We start from the raw sequence: 11,366 nt of genomic DNA on the forward strand, positions 1-11,366 counted from the left end.
GCACACCCATCACCCCCCCCCCCCCCCCCCAAAAAAAAAAAAAAAAAAAAAAAAAAAAAAACCTTCACGCGTGGACAGTATTTTTCCTTTAGGTTCGTGCATACATAGCATAACAACATCCACATGCAATAATGCAACAACAACGTCTACAATTACCTATTCATTTGGGCAACTTTATACATCCCTATACAGGCTAAAGCTACCTTTAGTTGTGTTATAGCTACTGTAACGTCTGGCTTTAAACAGCTGTAATGCAGTCGTTATGACAAGCACACCAATTGCTTAGCCAACCTTGTTCTTGCCCATCTTGAATAGCTCCTCTAGCTTTGCTGCCTCCATCCTTTCTGTTTTCGTTGTTTAAACTTGTGATATCTATGATGAGTATTGAGTTGCGCGTGCGTATTCTCTCCTACTCAAACATGTGTGCGCGTTAATTTTGATAAGTGTTCACTAACTTTACTTAATAGAAAATTGTAAATAGCCTGATGGCATGCAACTAATGGGATACTGTGCATAGTTGGAAAGGTACGATAGGCCAATATGGTGTGAATATACACACACACAAGGTAAATTTTCTCTCGTTGTTGAGTGATGGTACGCACAGTGCGTACGGACGTACACCTGCAGGCGCGCCTGGTTAAGAGAAGAGAGGGAAATGTTTTCGTCTTTCAACGAGATCTGGTTCAGTCTATGGGCTACTGGTCCGCGGATAGAAACAATGTAACTATCTGCTCCCACTATGCAAACTCAACTTGTTCCCGCTATTTTAAGTAAAACAAAACAAAAGACATAGGTAGCCTACTAGCCAAAAAGGACAGGTGGCTGCTTAAAAAATGAACAAAAGCTCGGAAGTGCCATCTACCAGTGCGTCCAAAGATTCTAGAGCGCTGCAACCGTCGTCCTACGGTTGTTATAGTTACCATTCATAAGCATTGATATGGAACGGTGTCCTGCTATTCAGAATTAAAGGCCACCCGCCATCCAATCAGAAAAGAGTATTTCTTCTCTCCGGGTGATAATTACATAATAATTCACACCTTTTGTTTATGACACTTGCCATAGACCTCTGAAGTTCGCCTACAAAAAGGCTACCACCTTTGCCCAAATAAGGAGATCCGGTAAGCCTATCTTGAGATTTTTTCTATGGAAAATAACATGGGGATATTGAATTATCGGAGGTAAACTCTCGCGGGGACGAAAAAATCGGAAATGCAGACGTTTTGCTCCACACAGTTTTGTCCTCTGCCTTCGAGTGGATACTGTAATCTTTGGTAGGCCTAAGTGAAGACGGCACACTTTGATCTTTGCTACCCCAGAGCTAATGGGTCTTTCCAATAGTCTCGTACGCCCACCCGTACGACATGTAGGCTACGAATGAGTTGCTAGCGCGAACGCTGGGGTTTGTAGTCTTTTTGGGAAGAACATGGATGCCACCAGGGCAGCTGTCTCGTTAGTGCTGGACATTGGTCTAGAACAGTGTTCGAATTATACCGTGAGCTTCGGGGGGTAGGCTACAGCTATTTCGACTGGTGACGTCACTCCATTTTATATAGGCTTACACACATGCTTTCACACTTGTGGTTCACAGTAAATTTTCCTTCAAACTATAGGTCATAGTTTAAAAGAAACTAGTCATACTAGCAAGCACAATATATCTTACAAGTTATGGGAAGGGTTGAATTTGAGTTACTGTTTCGAGGTGCGCCCCGTGCGTAAAATTGCGCGCCACGTCCAAAAAATATTTTTTGGTATATCAGTACAGTGCAAACATGGAAATGCATACAGACCAATAGCACGGAAATGGCAAACATACTACTTACATTTAAGACCCAGAATTGTTTACAGATGGGCCACAGAAAGTCTCCCGTTTAATAGCCAAGTTCACCTAGCCTAAAACAAGGCCTGCCTTTGGTTCATTGATTCGTTTTTCTTGGATAGCCTAAGCCTACCAAACATCAAGCAAATAAAAAAATAACCTGTTCACGGTTGGAAAACAAATATCTTCACGTTGCTTAGCCTAGGTGATTCATATAATGTAGCCTAGGCCAGCGGTCCCCAACATCCGGGCCACGGCCCGGTACCGGGCCGCAGGACATTCCTAACCGGGCCGTAGCCTACGACATGAGTTTAAAAAAAAATGCATGGAAACTAAACTCAATTTAATTCGCAATAATGTCACGTTTTTACATGACACAGGCCTATATGCAGTTGTTTGATTGCACGCATGTTTGCATTTTGCAAGGTCTATTTTCTTACGTCTGTCTGTCCCGCCTTCAACACTTTACATATTGCCTTCAGCGCTGCGCAGCCTCAGGTCAGCTCACTTCATTTGATCAGTTCTTGGCAAACGGTAGTGTCACACGTTAGCTAAACTGCTAGAATGAGCAACAAAAAACAAGCATCTTTAGCAGGTCACTGGCCAGAGTGTTTGAGTTGCGAGAGGCGCTGCAGAGATTTCTTACAGAAAAAAAGTCACCGTTAGCTGCACATTTTAGTGATGAGGACTGGGTGTCAAAACTCGCTTAGGCCTACCTGTGTGACATAGCCTATTCGGCTATATTGATTTGTGGGGACGACGAGTGGACCGGGGTGTATTATTTGATATGTTCCAAACAGTAGTGGGGGTTTTGGGAGAGACTGAGGCAGGGCCCTTTCTCTCGCAGCTGGTGCACGATCACCTTGTTGCGCTTTCAAATGAGTTTGATCGTTACTTCCCATCCTCCAAAGATCCACGGCAAACAAATGAGTGGGTCCGCAACCCATTTGTCAATATCCCGAATAGTCCTAACTTGTCAGCGCAGGAGGAAGAGCAATTGATCGAAATTGCAAATGATGGTCTTACTCTTAAGAGTGTGTATGAGGAAACCTCTCTGGCGGGTTTTTGGATCAAAACCAAAGCAGAATATCCCGAGATAGCCGTAAAAGCGCTGAAAACATTGATACCATTTCCCACCACGTAGGCCTATCTATGCGAGGCCGGGTTTTCGGCAATGACTGCAACTAAGACCAAATTGCGCAATCGACTGGACATTTCAAACACACTGAGGGTGTCACTATCTTCCATCACCCCCAGATGGAACCTTCTTGTTGCAGGGAAACAAGCACAGGGCTCCCACTGATTCGTAGGCCTAATGCACGTTTAGTTCCCATGTTTTGTTCCCATATTTTGTTAAACATGTTCACACTTGATAGATGTAGCTTCAAGTTGTTCAATATTCATAGTTCATATTGTTCAATTTTCACTTCTTCAAGTTCACGTTTTTCACATGTTTAAGAGTTTGTTACCTTCACTGTTCATACATAACTGGAGCTAGTTCTTTTCAAGTAATGCATGCACAACACATATGGAACATTGAACCCCCGAAACCCCCCCACCCCCCCCCCCCCCGCGCCGGTCCGTGAAAAAAAAATGGGAATCAAACCGGTCCATGGTACATAAAAGGTTGGGGACCCCTGGCCTAGGCAATTCATTGTGCGCCTGGTGTTCACATGGTATATCACAAAACGTTTGTGCAGCAATACGCTTTTAAGAAAGGCTGATTTCTAATAATGGCAACGAGGAAAGACATTTCAGGTCCAATTGATTATTATATGTTCACGTAGCGTTTCAAACTAACTGCAGGTAACGTTGCAATTATGGCTGTATGGGCATTTGCTTAAAAAAGGTTAAGAACCACTAATCTACATGCGAAATTCCCTGAATATTAGTGCAGATTCCCTCTTGTTAAGACATTAATGCACAATGATAAATCGCCTCATTAAACCTCTCCCCGTGTCAGTATATCTATCGAACTCCTACTATGGCGTGTGATTGTAGGCCTGATTTTTAAGCTAAGCAGCAGCAGCAGTCGTGGCCGCTGAGTGGAAGGGAGACCTCCGGTTAATCCATAGCGATCTTGCTAGTCAATGTTTTTCTATGGTTGGCTATCACTATGTTACAAAGGCAGTGAAATATTAGACAAATGACCAGTTGGCCACCGCTTGTTAAGCCATTCGTATACCAGGTTTTTGCAGCCTACACTGTGCATTTGTTTTAATTCGTCAGTATTATATCATAGCAAAGAACACAGTCTGAACGTACCAGAGAAATGGTACAGCCCAATGGGGGTCAGGGTTTGAAAATCGTATTTCATTAGATTATATCCTGCGTTGTTGGTATATATGTGATGGTAATACTGCATTTAATTACATGCAATATTGGATAACATTAAAGTTTATTACATTTTTTCAGTACCCCCAAACTATTATTTTCATCCCTTTTGGGAGGTTCCAAGTCTCATCTAGGGGGGTCGGATCCCCCCAATACCCCCGTAATTCGAACCATGGTCTAGAACACGAGAACACGTCCCTCATTCGCCCTTGATGGGTATGGTCAATGTGAACTAATAATAACAACTTTTTTTAGTAACTCAATTTCGCCTATTTCAATTTCAACAATAGTGCTGTCGTGTTTCTCTCGAGTCTCGAGGGGCATTAGCAGACTAGTCTTTGTTATTGTTTTGTGCTACATGTAGCCTTTTTAGCAAACCGGCTGGAAAACAAATTGTTACATTGTATTGCACGCACAGCAAGACCGCGCAATGCATGAATTGGTGACCGGATTGAAGCAGCAATGTGATCTAGTGTGTAAGAGCATTGCATCAACATTAAAATGCCCAACACAGTACAAATGCAAAGAAAATACATGTCATCTCATCTCAACTATGGGCGCAGCCATGTTTGTCGTAAGGTCGTACGGCAGCCTCAAGAACTCCGAGGTAAAGGGGGCGTGCCTCCATGAAATGCCGCAAGAAAGCTGGGTAATTTACACTTTCCAACTCGGGTGGAGGACTTACGAGACAAATGGAAAGACACATAACAATGCAACTTGCCATTAGCTTCAATTAACACCCAGATCTCCTTACATGGGCAAAGATGGCAGCTTTGGATCCTTTTTGTAGGTGAACAAGGGAGGTTTATTCGTCTTATTCACCCGGCTGCGATAACGAGGCTGAGGGGTACACTTGCCATTACACCTCAGTCCAGCAGATGGTGGTGGTAATGCACTCCGTTTGCAAACTGCCGAAAAAAGCTCACCGATTAAAGAAAAAGGGTTCACTGGCCTGTTCTTCAGTGAATTGTTTTTTAGCAGTTTGCAAACGGAGTGCATTACCACCACCATCTGCTGGACTGAGGTGTAATGACAAGTGTACCCCTCAGACTCGTAATAGACCTCTGAAGTTCGCCTACAAAAAAGCTGCCATCTTTGACATCCAGTATCTGGCGATTTTTTCCTATGGGAAAATAACATGGGGATTTTGAATAATCGCACCTGTTAAGTCTCGTGGGGATGAAAAAGTCTGAAATGCATACGTTTTCCTGAACATACTTTTGTCCTCTGCCTTCGAGTGGATACTGTTATCTCCGGTAAGTAAAGGCGGCTCACTTAGATTTTTGCTACTCCAGAGCTAACTTGCAATGCAATTTGCCATAGATAGTTAGCTTCAATTAACAACCGGATCTCCTTATATGGGCAAAGATGGCCGTTTTGGATCTTTTTTGTAGGCGAACTTCAGAGGTCTATTGCCGCCGGGTGAATTCACCTAATTCAGCCCCGCCCATTTTTTAAAAATCCACGTTGTCTTTAAACTTCCGGTCGGCTAGCTACGTCTAGTTAGCTTCATTGGGATAACACGGCAGAAGAGGATAGAGAGGCTAACTTACAGAACAGCCGCTCCAAAGTCAGTTTTTTCCTAACTTCAGATAGGAAAGCTGTATAACAGAAATGTCTTAAGTCACCAAAATCCTAAATAAATGTTCCTAACTTTAGGATGATGCATAGCATAATATATGATGCCAGTCATCTCGATAGAGCTCTGCTATCTCAATGTATCGCAATGGATGTTCTGCTCAATCGGAAGTTCGGAGACAATGTGGGCAAAGCTAGCGCCCCCATGTTTGCACGCGGAATAAGGTGAATAAGGCGAATTGAGGTCTGGTACATCCTTATTCTATCATTAGTCCTTGAGATGCTTCTACAACTTGATTGGAGTCCACCTGTGCCTAAATGAATTCACTGGACATTATTAGGAGAGGCACATAGGCTTCTACAACTTGATTGGAGTCAACCTGTGCCTAAATGAATTCACTCTTTTTATAAGGTCTCACAGTTGATGGGGTAGCCTCTGTATGTCAGAGTGAAAACCAAGCTAAGAGGTTGAGAGAATTGTCCGTAGACCTGCGAGAAGGTTGTGAATACAGATCTGGGGAAAGGTACAGGGAAATTTCTGCATCATTGGAAGTGCCCAAGAGCAGGTGAGTAACATCTTTGATTCCTATCTCAATTCAAGTCGTTGAATTGAACAACGTTTTCAGAAATAGTTTTCTACTATTTGTCATGCCAAATGTGCTTTATTGGCATGACAAATAGTTAGACAGTTGTATTGCCAAAGCGATTGCATAAAGATATCACATATATTGTCCTTTTAATAGAAGGCCTACAGTTGTTTTGGATGTGTTTGTGTGTGTTTGCGAGTGTCCGTGGGTGTGTGCATGCGTGAACCTCCCCTAATGTCAAAGTGAAACCAAATTTCTACAAAGTAATGTTAATTAATTAATAAAAAATATATAAATATATAATGCAAAATAAGTGATTGCATAAATATTCACCCCCCTTAAAGTGACTGAACTAAATCAACAGCGGACCAGCCAAGTGGTGCTAATAGTCTCAAAATTAGTGAAATGGAGATCGCCTGAGTGCAGTGAATGTGTATGAATGTATGCATAAGTGAGGGGATGGGTACAAAAATACGTTCAAGTCCACTGAACTTCCCCTGTAGCTCATCATCCATCATTAAGGAATGTAAGGAATATGGCAAATGTGCAAATTTGCCTAGTGCAGGCCGTCACCACAAACTGAGTGACCATCAGTCCAAGCTCTATGACTGGCAAAGTTCTTATTAAATCTCGACAATTCGCCAAAGACATGTGGGAGACTCCAATGTGAGATGGAAGGTTCTTTGTAATAACACTGCAATTGAGCTTTTTGGCCACCAGACTAGATGCTATGTTTGGCGGACACCAAACACTGCACATCACCAAAAACGCATCATTCCTAATTTAAAGCATGGTGGTGGTAGCATCTAGCCTGACGTAGTCATACTCAATTCTAGTCAGAATATGAGTCTGATACTGCTCCATTGGGACATAATTATGGGGCGTGTTTCAACCGATACAGGGGGGGAATGCCTCTGCACTCAATTGGATAGACCTAACCAATCAGAGCAACGAAATAGCTTACCATGAGGTGTAGGAAGAAAACACACGAACCATCCTTCTTCTCCAGAAATGCCTTAACATTGTTTTCTGGTCTTTTGTAAAAGTTAACTCCTAGCCTACAACACTCATTAGCGAAATCTAAGAGATAGGCCTACGTAGTAGGGTAGGCTATAAGGAAAAAACTGATAGCCTATACCCCCCGTTTTTAAAAATAATTCTGTTGAACACTGATATGCTACAAACATGTTAAACAGCTGGGAAAGGCTGTCGCAAATCCCTCGAACAGGTGGTCAATCAGAGATTTCAAACAAACAAGGGAACATGTCGCAATGCAACATCGCTGTTTTCCCTTGATGAAAGTGAAACCACAAGTTTTCCCACATCTCAACTTTGGCCAAAGTTTTCAGAAATAATAATTTTCAGTGATAAAACCTCATTAAATAATATGCATTTTCCATATGGGGTTTTAAAAGCCATGTATCATTCTAGCCACAGCGTTTTTGTTTCAAACATAAGCCTAATCTAAGCGTGCTCAGATGACGTGATAGACCAGGCGCTGTTGCTCACCTGTCCATCATCGTAAAGCCCGATTTGATTTGTCCGATTTGATCTAGGGCGAGCATACTTGCTCCACAATGGAGCAATGCCAGACCGAACTTCCCGACCTCAAATGTTGTGGGCGGGACTAAGTTCGGAATGGCACCCAGGCTAGGTAGCATCATACTATTGGGATACTTCTCGACAGCAGTCCCTGGAAGGCTTGTAAAGGTCAAAGTAAAATTAATTCAGCAAAATATATGGAAGTTCTGGAGAACAATCTGATGCAGCCTGCAAGAGAGCTACGAGAAGATAGTGTTGCACGGTGCATCGATACTAAAAAGGTATCACGATGCCTTCACGCAAAAAACGATACGATTTCCGACGTTTTTAGAATCGATACTTTATTAAAATTAACGTTCTGTGTCTGCGTGAACTGCTGCTCTCACTGCTCCTTGCACGCATCTAGGCAAGTGGGCGTGTCAAGCAGGCAGCTCTGAGTGAGTGAGTGCGCAGCCAACGTCAACATACAGTAGTTCTTTGCCGACCGTCCTCGGCCTTGTGGATAAAACAAAAGGTGAAGTGAAATCTGCAACTATTTCGGATACATCGCGAATAGTGAAGGCAAGCCATCAGGTACACAGAGGCCGGTTTGTGAAATATGTTTCAAAGTCATTTAAAAGCAGTAGGCTACGCATGGAACTTGGCTAAACACCTCGCAGACATATCCTAACATTTTTGTTCAAAGAACGACAGGTTAACGAATATGCTATAGAAAACACGACTACATGGTAAGTGAAACGAGTATGGTTCTCTGGGATAAAGCGAACCTTCCTTCATCAATGAATTTTGAGGAGACATAACGAGCTGTAATCATTTTGACGAGACATAACGAGCTGTAATCATAGGGTGCTAACGTGATGAAAGCGCAATGTTCACGCCAGAATAACATTACCATAACTTGTAAACAATCTATTTCATGTTCGGTCAGTACTACTGGTAATATTTGTCATGGCATGTAGACTGCAATTTGTTCAATAAGTATTGCCCAGATGTAGGATAGGCTACCCGAAATGCGCTAATTAAAGCCCACAGCATATAATACCACCAAAGCGTGTTGAGTAGTCCTAATAATAATAGCGGGTTATTGTTACGTGGTAGCAAATCATGTTATCAAAGAAATAGACGTAGGCTAATGTAGGACTGCACACAGACATATTGCAACAGGTAATGCTGTACACTGTAGGCCTATCTGACGAAGACCTGAGTGGTTGGAACGTCGTACTTGTACACTGGGCGCAAAGAAGACTATCCTCACATTTTTCCCTTTGCAACTGTCAAAGAAATCCCATGAACACGGGAAGGCCTAGGGAAGCCTTTACTGTACATCAGATGGCTTAAAGATTAGGCCCCTCTGCATAGCATTCAGTGATTTGCATGCAGTAATTTCAACACTGACCTTGATCTAGCCTAGTTTGGCTATTTAAAGTTACTTTATTGGCAAAACACAACACAATGTAATGAACTATAACAAAAAATAAAGGACTTAATCACACAAAGTAGGCCTACTATTTTACTGACTATAAAAATAATAATTATGTAGGAATTTTAGAACCCAGAATTGACCTGCACACTACAAAAGTGCACCGAATTCAACACAAATGACTCAATACACTTGGAGGAGGTATGAGTCCTTTCTTTTCCAGATATCTTAGGATTTCAGCGTAGTATCGTTTCAGTATCGAGCATCGTGATATTTATGGCAGGTATCGTATCGAAGTCATAATTTTGGTATCGTGACAACACTACGAGAAGATTTACTTTCCAAGACAATGAGCCGAAGCCTACAGCAAAAATTACACAGAAATGGTTTAAAGACAACAAGGTGAATGTTCTGGAGAGGCCGAGTCCAAGCCCAGACCTCAATCCTAATCCAATCTGTGGCTGGACTTGAAAAGGGCTGTTTATACCTGATAAAGCTTGAGCAGTTTTGCAAAGAAAAATTGCTGTATCCAAATGTGCGCGCTGTATTGAGACCTATTCACACAATTATGACCAAAGGTGGATCTACTAAATGCTGACTTGAAGGGGGTGAATATTTATGCATTGCTTATTTTGCATTATATATTTTTAACAACCAACAGTGGTGTCTGGCGTCCCAGACCCATCCCCCTCCACACTCATGGTGGGTTCTCTTCTCTACCAACAATTACCAACAAATTCTTCGGTCATCTCTCTTCTTTGCTGAGACCGTTTATGATCTGATCAGCAACATGACCAGACAAACCGCAAGCCCTTGATGCGGGCACCCACAAATACCAGCAGATATTTGGTCACACTTACAGTGGTGTCAATGCAGTCGAGGAAAAGGTTGAAAAACCTTATGTACACTGAAGGTGTATCAGGAGTAGTGCATGTTACTCTGTAACACTGTATTTCAAGTAAGATCAACCAAACCGAATGTCATCACACAATCAGTAAATTAATATATCAATCTTTGTTCACTGATATGAGAAGTGATGTCATTACAGATTCAGAAGTTGTTAAATGAGCCTATACTGGATATATAACCATCCCACCTCTTGTAACATACACCTCAGATGGCTTTAAACACCATGTTCTATTCCATGCATTTATCATGTATACAGACCTTACTGTTCTGTAACTGACCCAAGGCAGATGGGTCAGGCCCTTGGGTTGTGGATCTGCTTGAGGTTTCTTCCTATATGTATCTCCAATTCTAGGGAGTTTTTCCTCGTCCCTGTTACTCATGGGCCTTCTTTTCTTTTCTCTGATTGTCTAACATTCTATAAAGCACCATGAGATATGTATATTGTTTTAGCACTCTATAATTGAAATTGAAATTTAAACCACTTCTCTGGAGGGGAAATAAAGCCAGACATGGTCCAACAGCATGTTACTGAATATTCAACAGTGAAACATGGAGGAGGGAATATTCATGGGAGTACTTTGCTGTCTCTAGAATTGCAGATCTTCAGAGCCTAAAGCACCCCCCCCCCCCTTGGATATTTCCCATTTTATTGCTTTTATCTTTAATGTCAAAGTGAAAGTGGATTTCTACAAAGTAATGTTAAACCTGTTGCCAAGATTTTTTTGATCATATTCACTGAAACCAACACTAAGTTCCGACCGAACAACATAAATCAGCTGATTTTAGAAAAAAACCCTGCACTCAGCTGATTTTAGAAAAAACCCTGCTCTCCACCTATAGAGCCTGTTATTTGTTTTGCAAAAATCCACAGCTCCCGGTTATTCTGTCCAATCAGAGCAGGGCTGTGTGAAATCTGACTGTCAATCACAGTCTGGTGAAGTCTGGTGCGCACTGACGAGCACAAACTCGATGAGAGGGTGCTCAGTGGTAGTGGGGGATGGGCATGAGAGTTGTAAACATTCAAAATTTTGGCTAAGTCCCCTCAATCTGTCAGACTTGCCATCTGCAGCTTTAATTAATATAAAATATATAATGCAAAATAAGCAATTATTCACCCTCTTCAAGTCAGCATTTAGTAGATGCACCCTTGGTCACAATTAAAGCATGTAGTCTGTGTGGA

The sequence above is a fragment of the Alosa pseudoharengus genome, unplaced genomic scaffold (assembly GCF_046254945.1).
Source record: "Alosa pseudoharengus isolate Yale_2024_CS ecotype anadromous, Long Island Sound unplaced genomic scaffold, YU_APseudo_1.1 YU_APseudo_1.1_scf_19, whole genome shotgun sequence".
In the NCBI taxonomy this organism is placed as follows: domain Eukaryota; kingdom Metazoa; phylum Chordata; class Actinopteri; order Clupeiformes; family Clupeidae; genus Alosa; species Alosa pseudoharengus.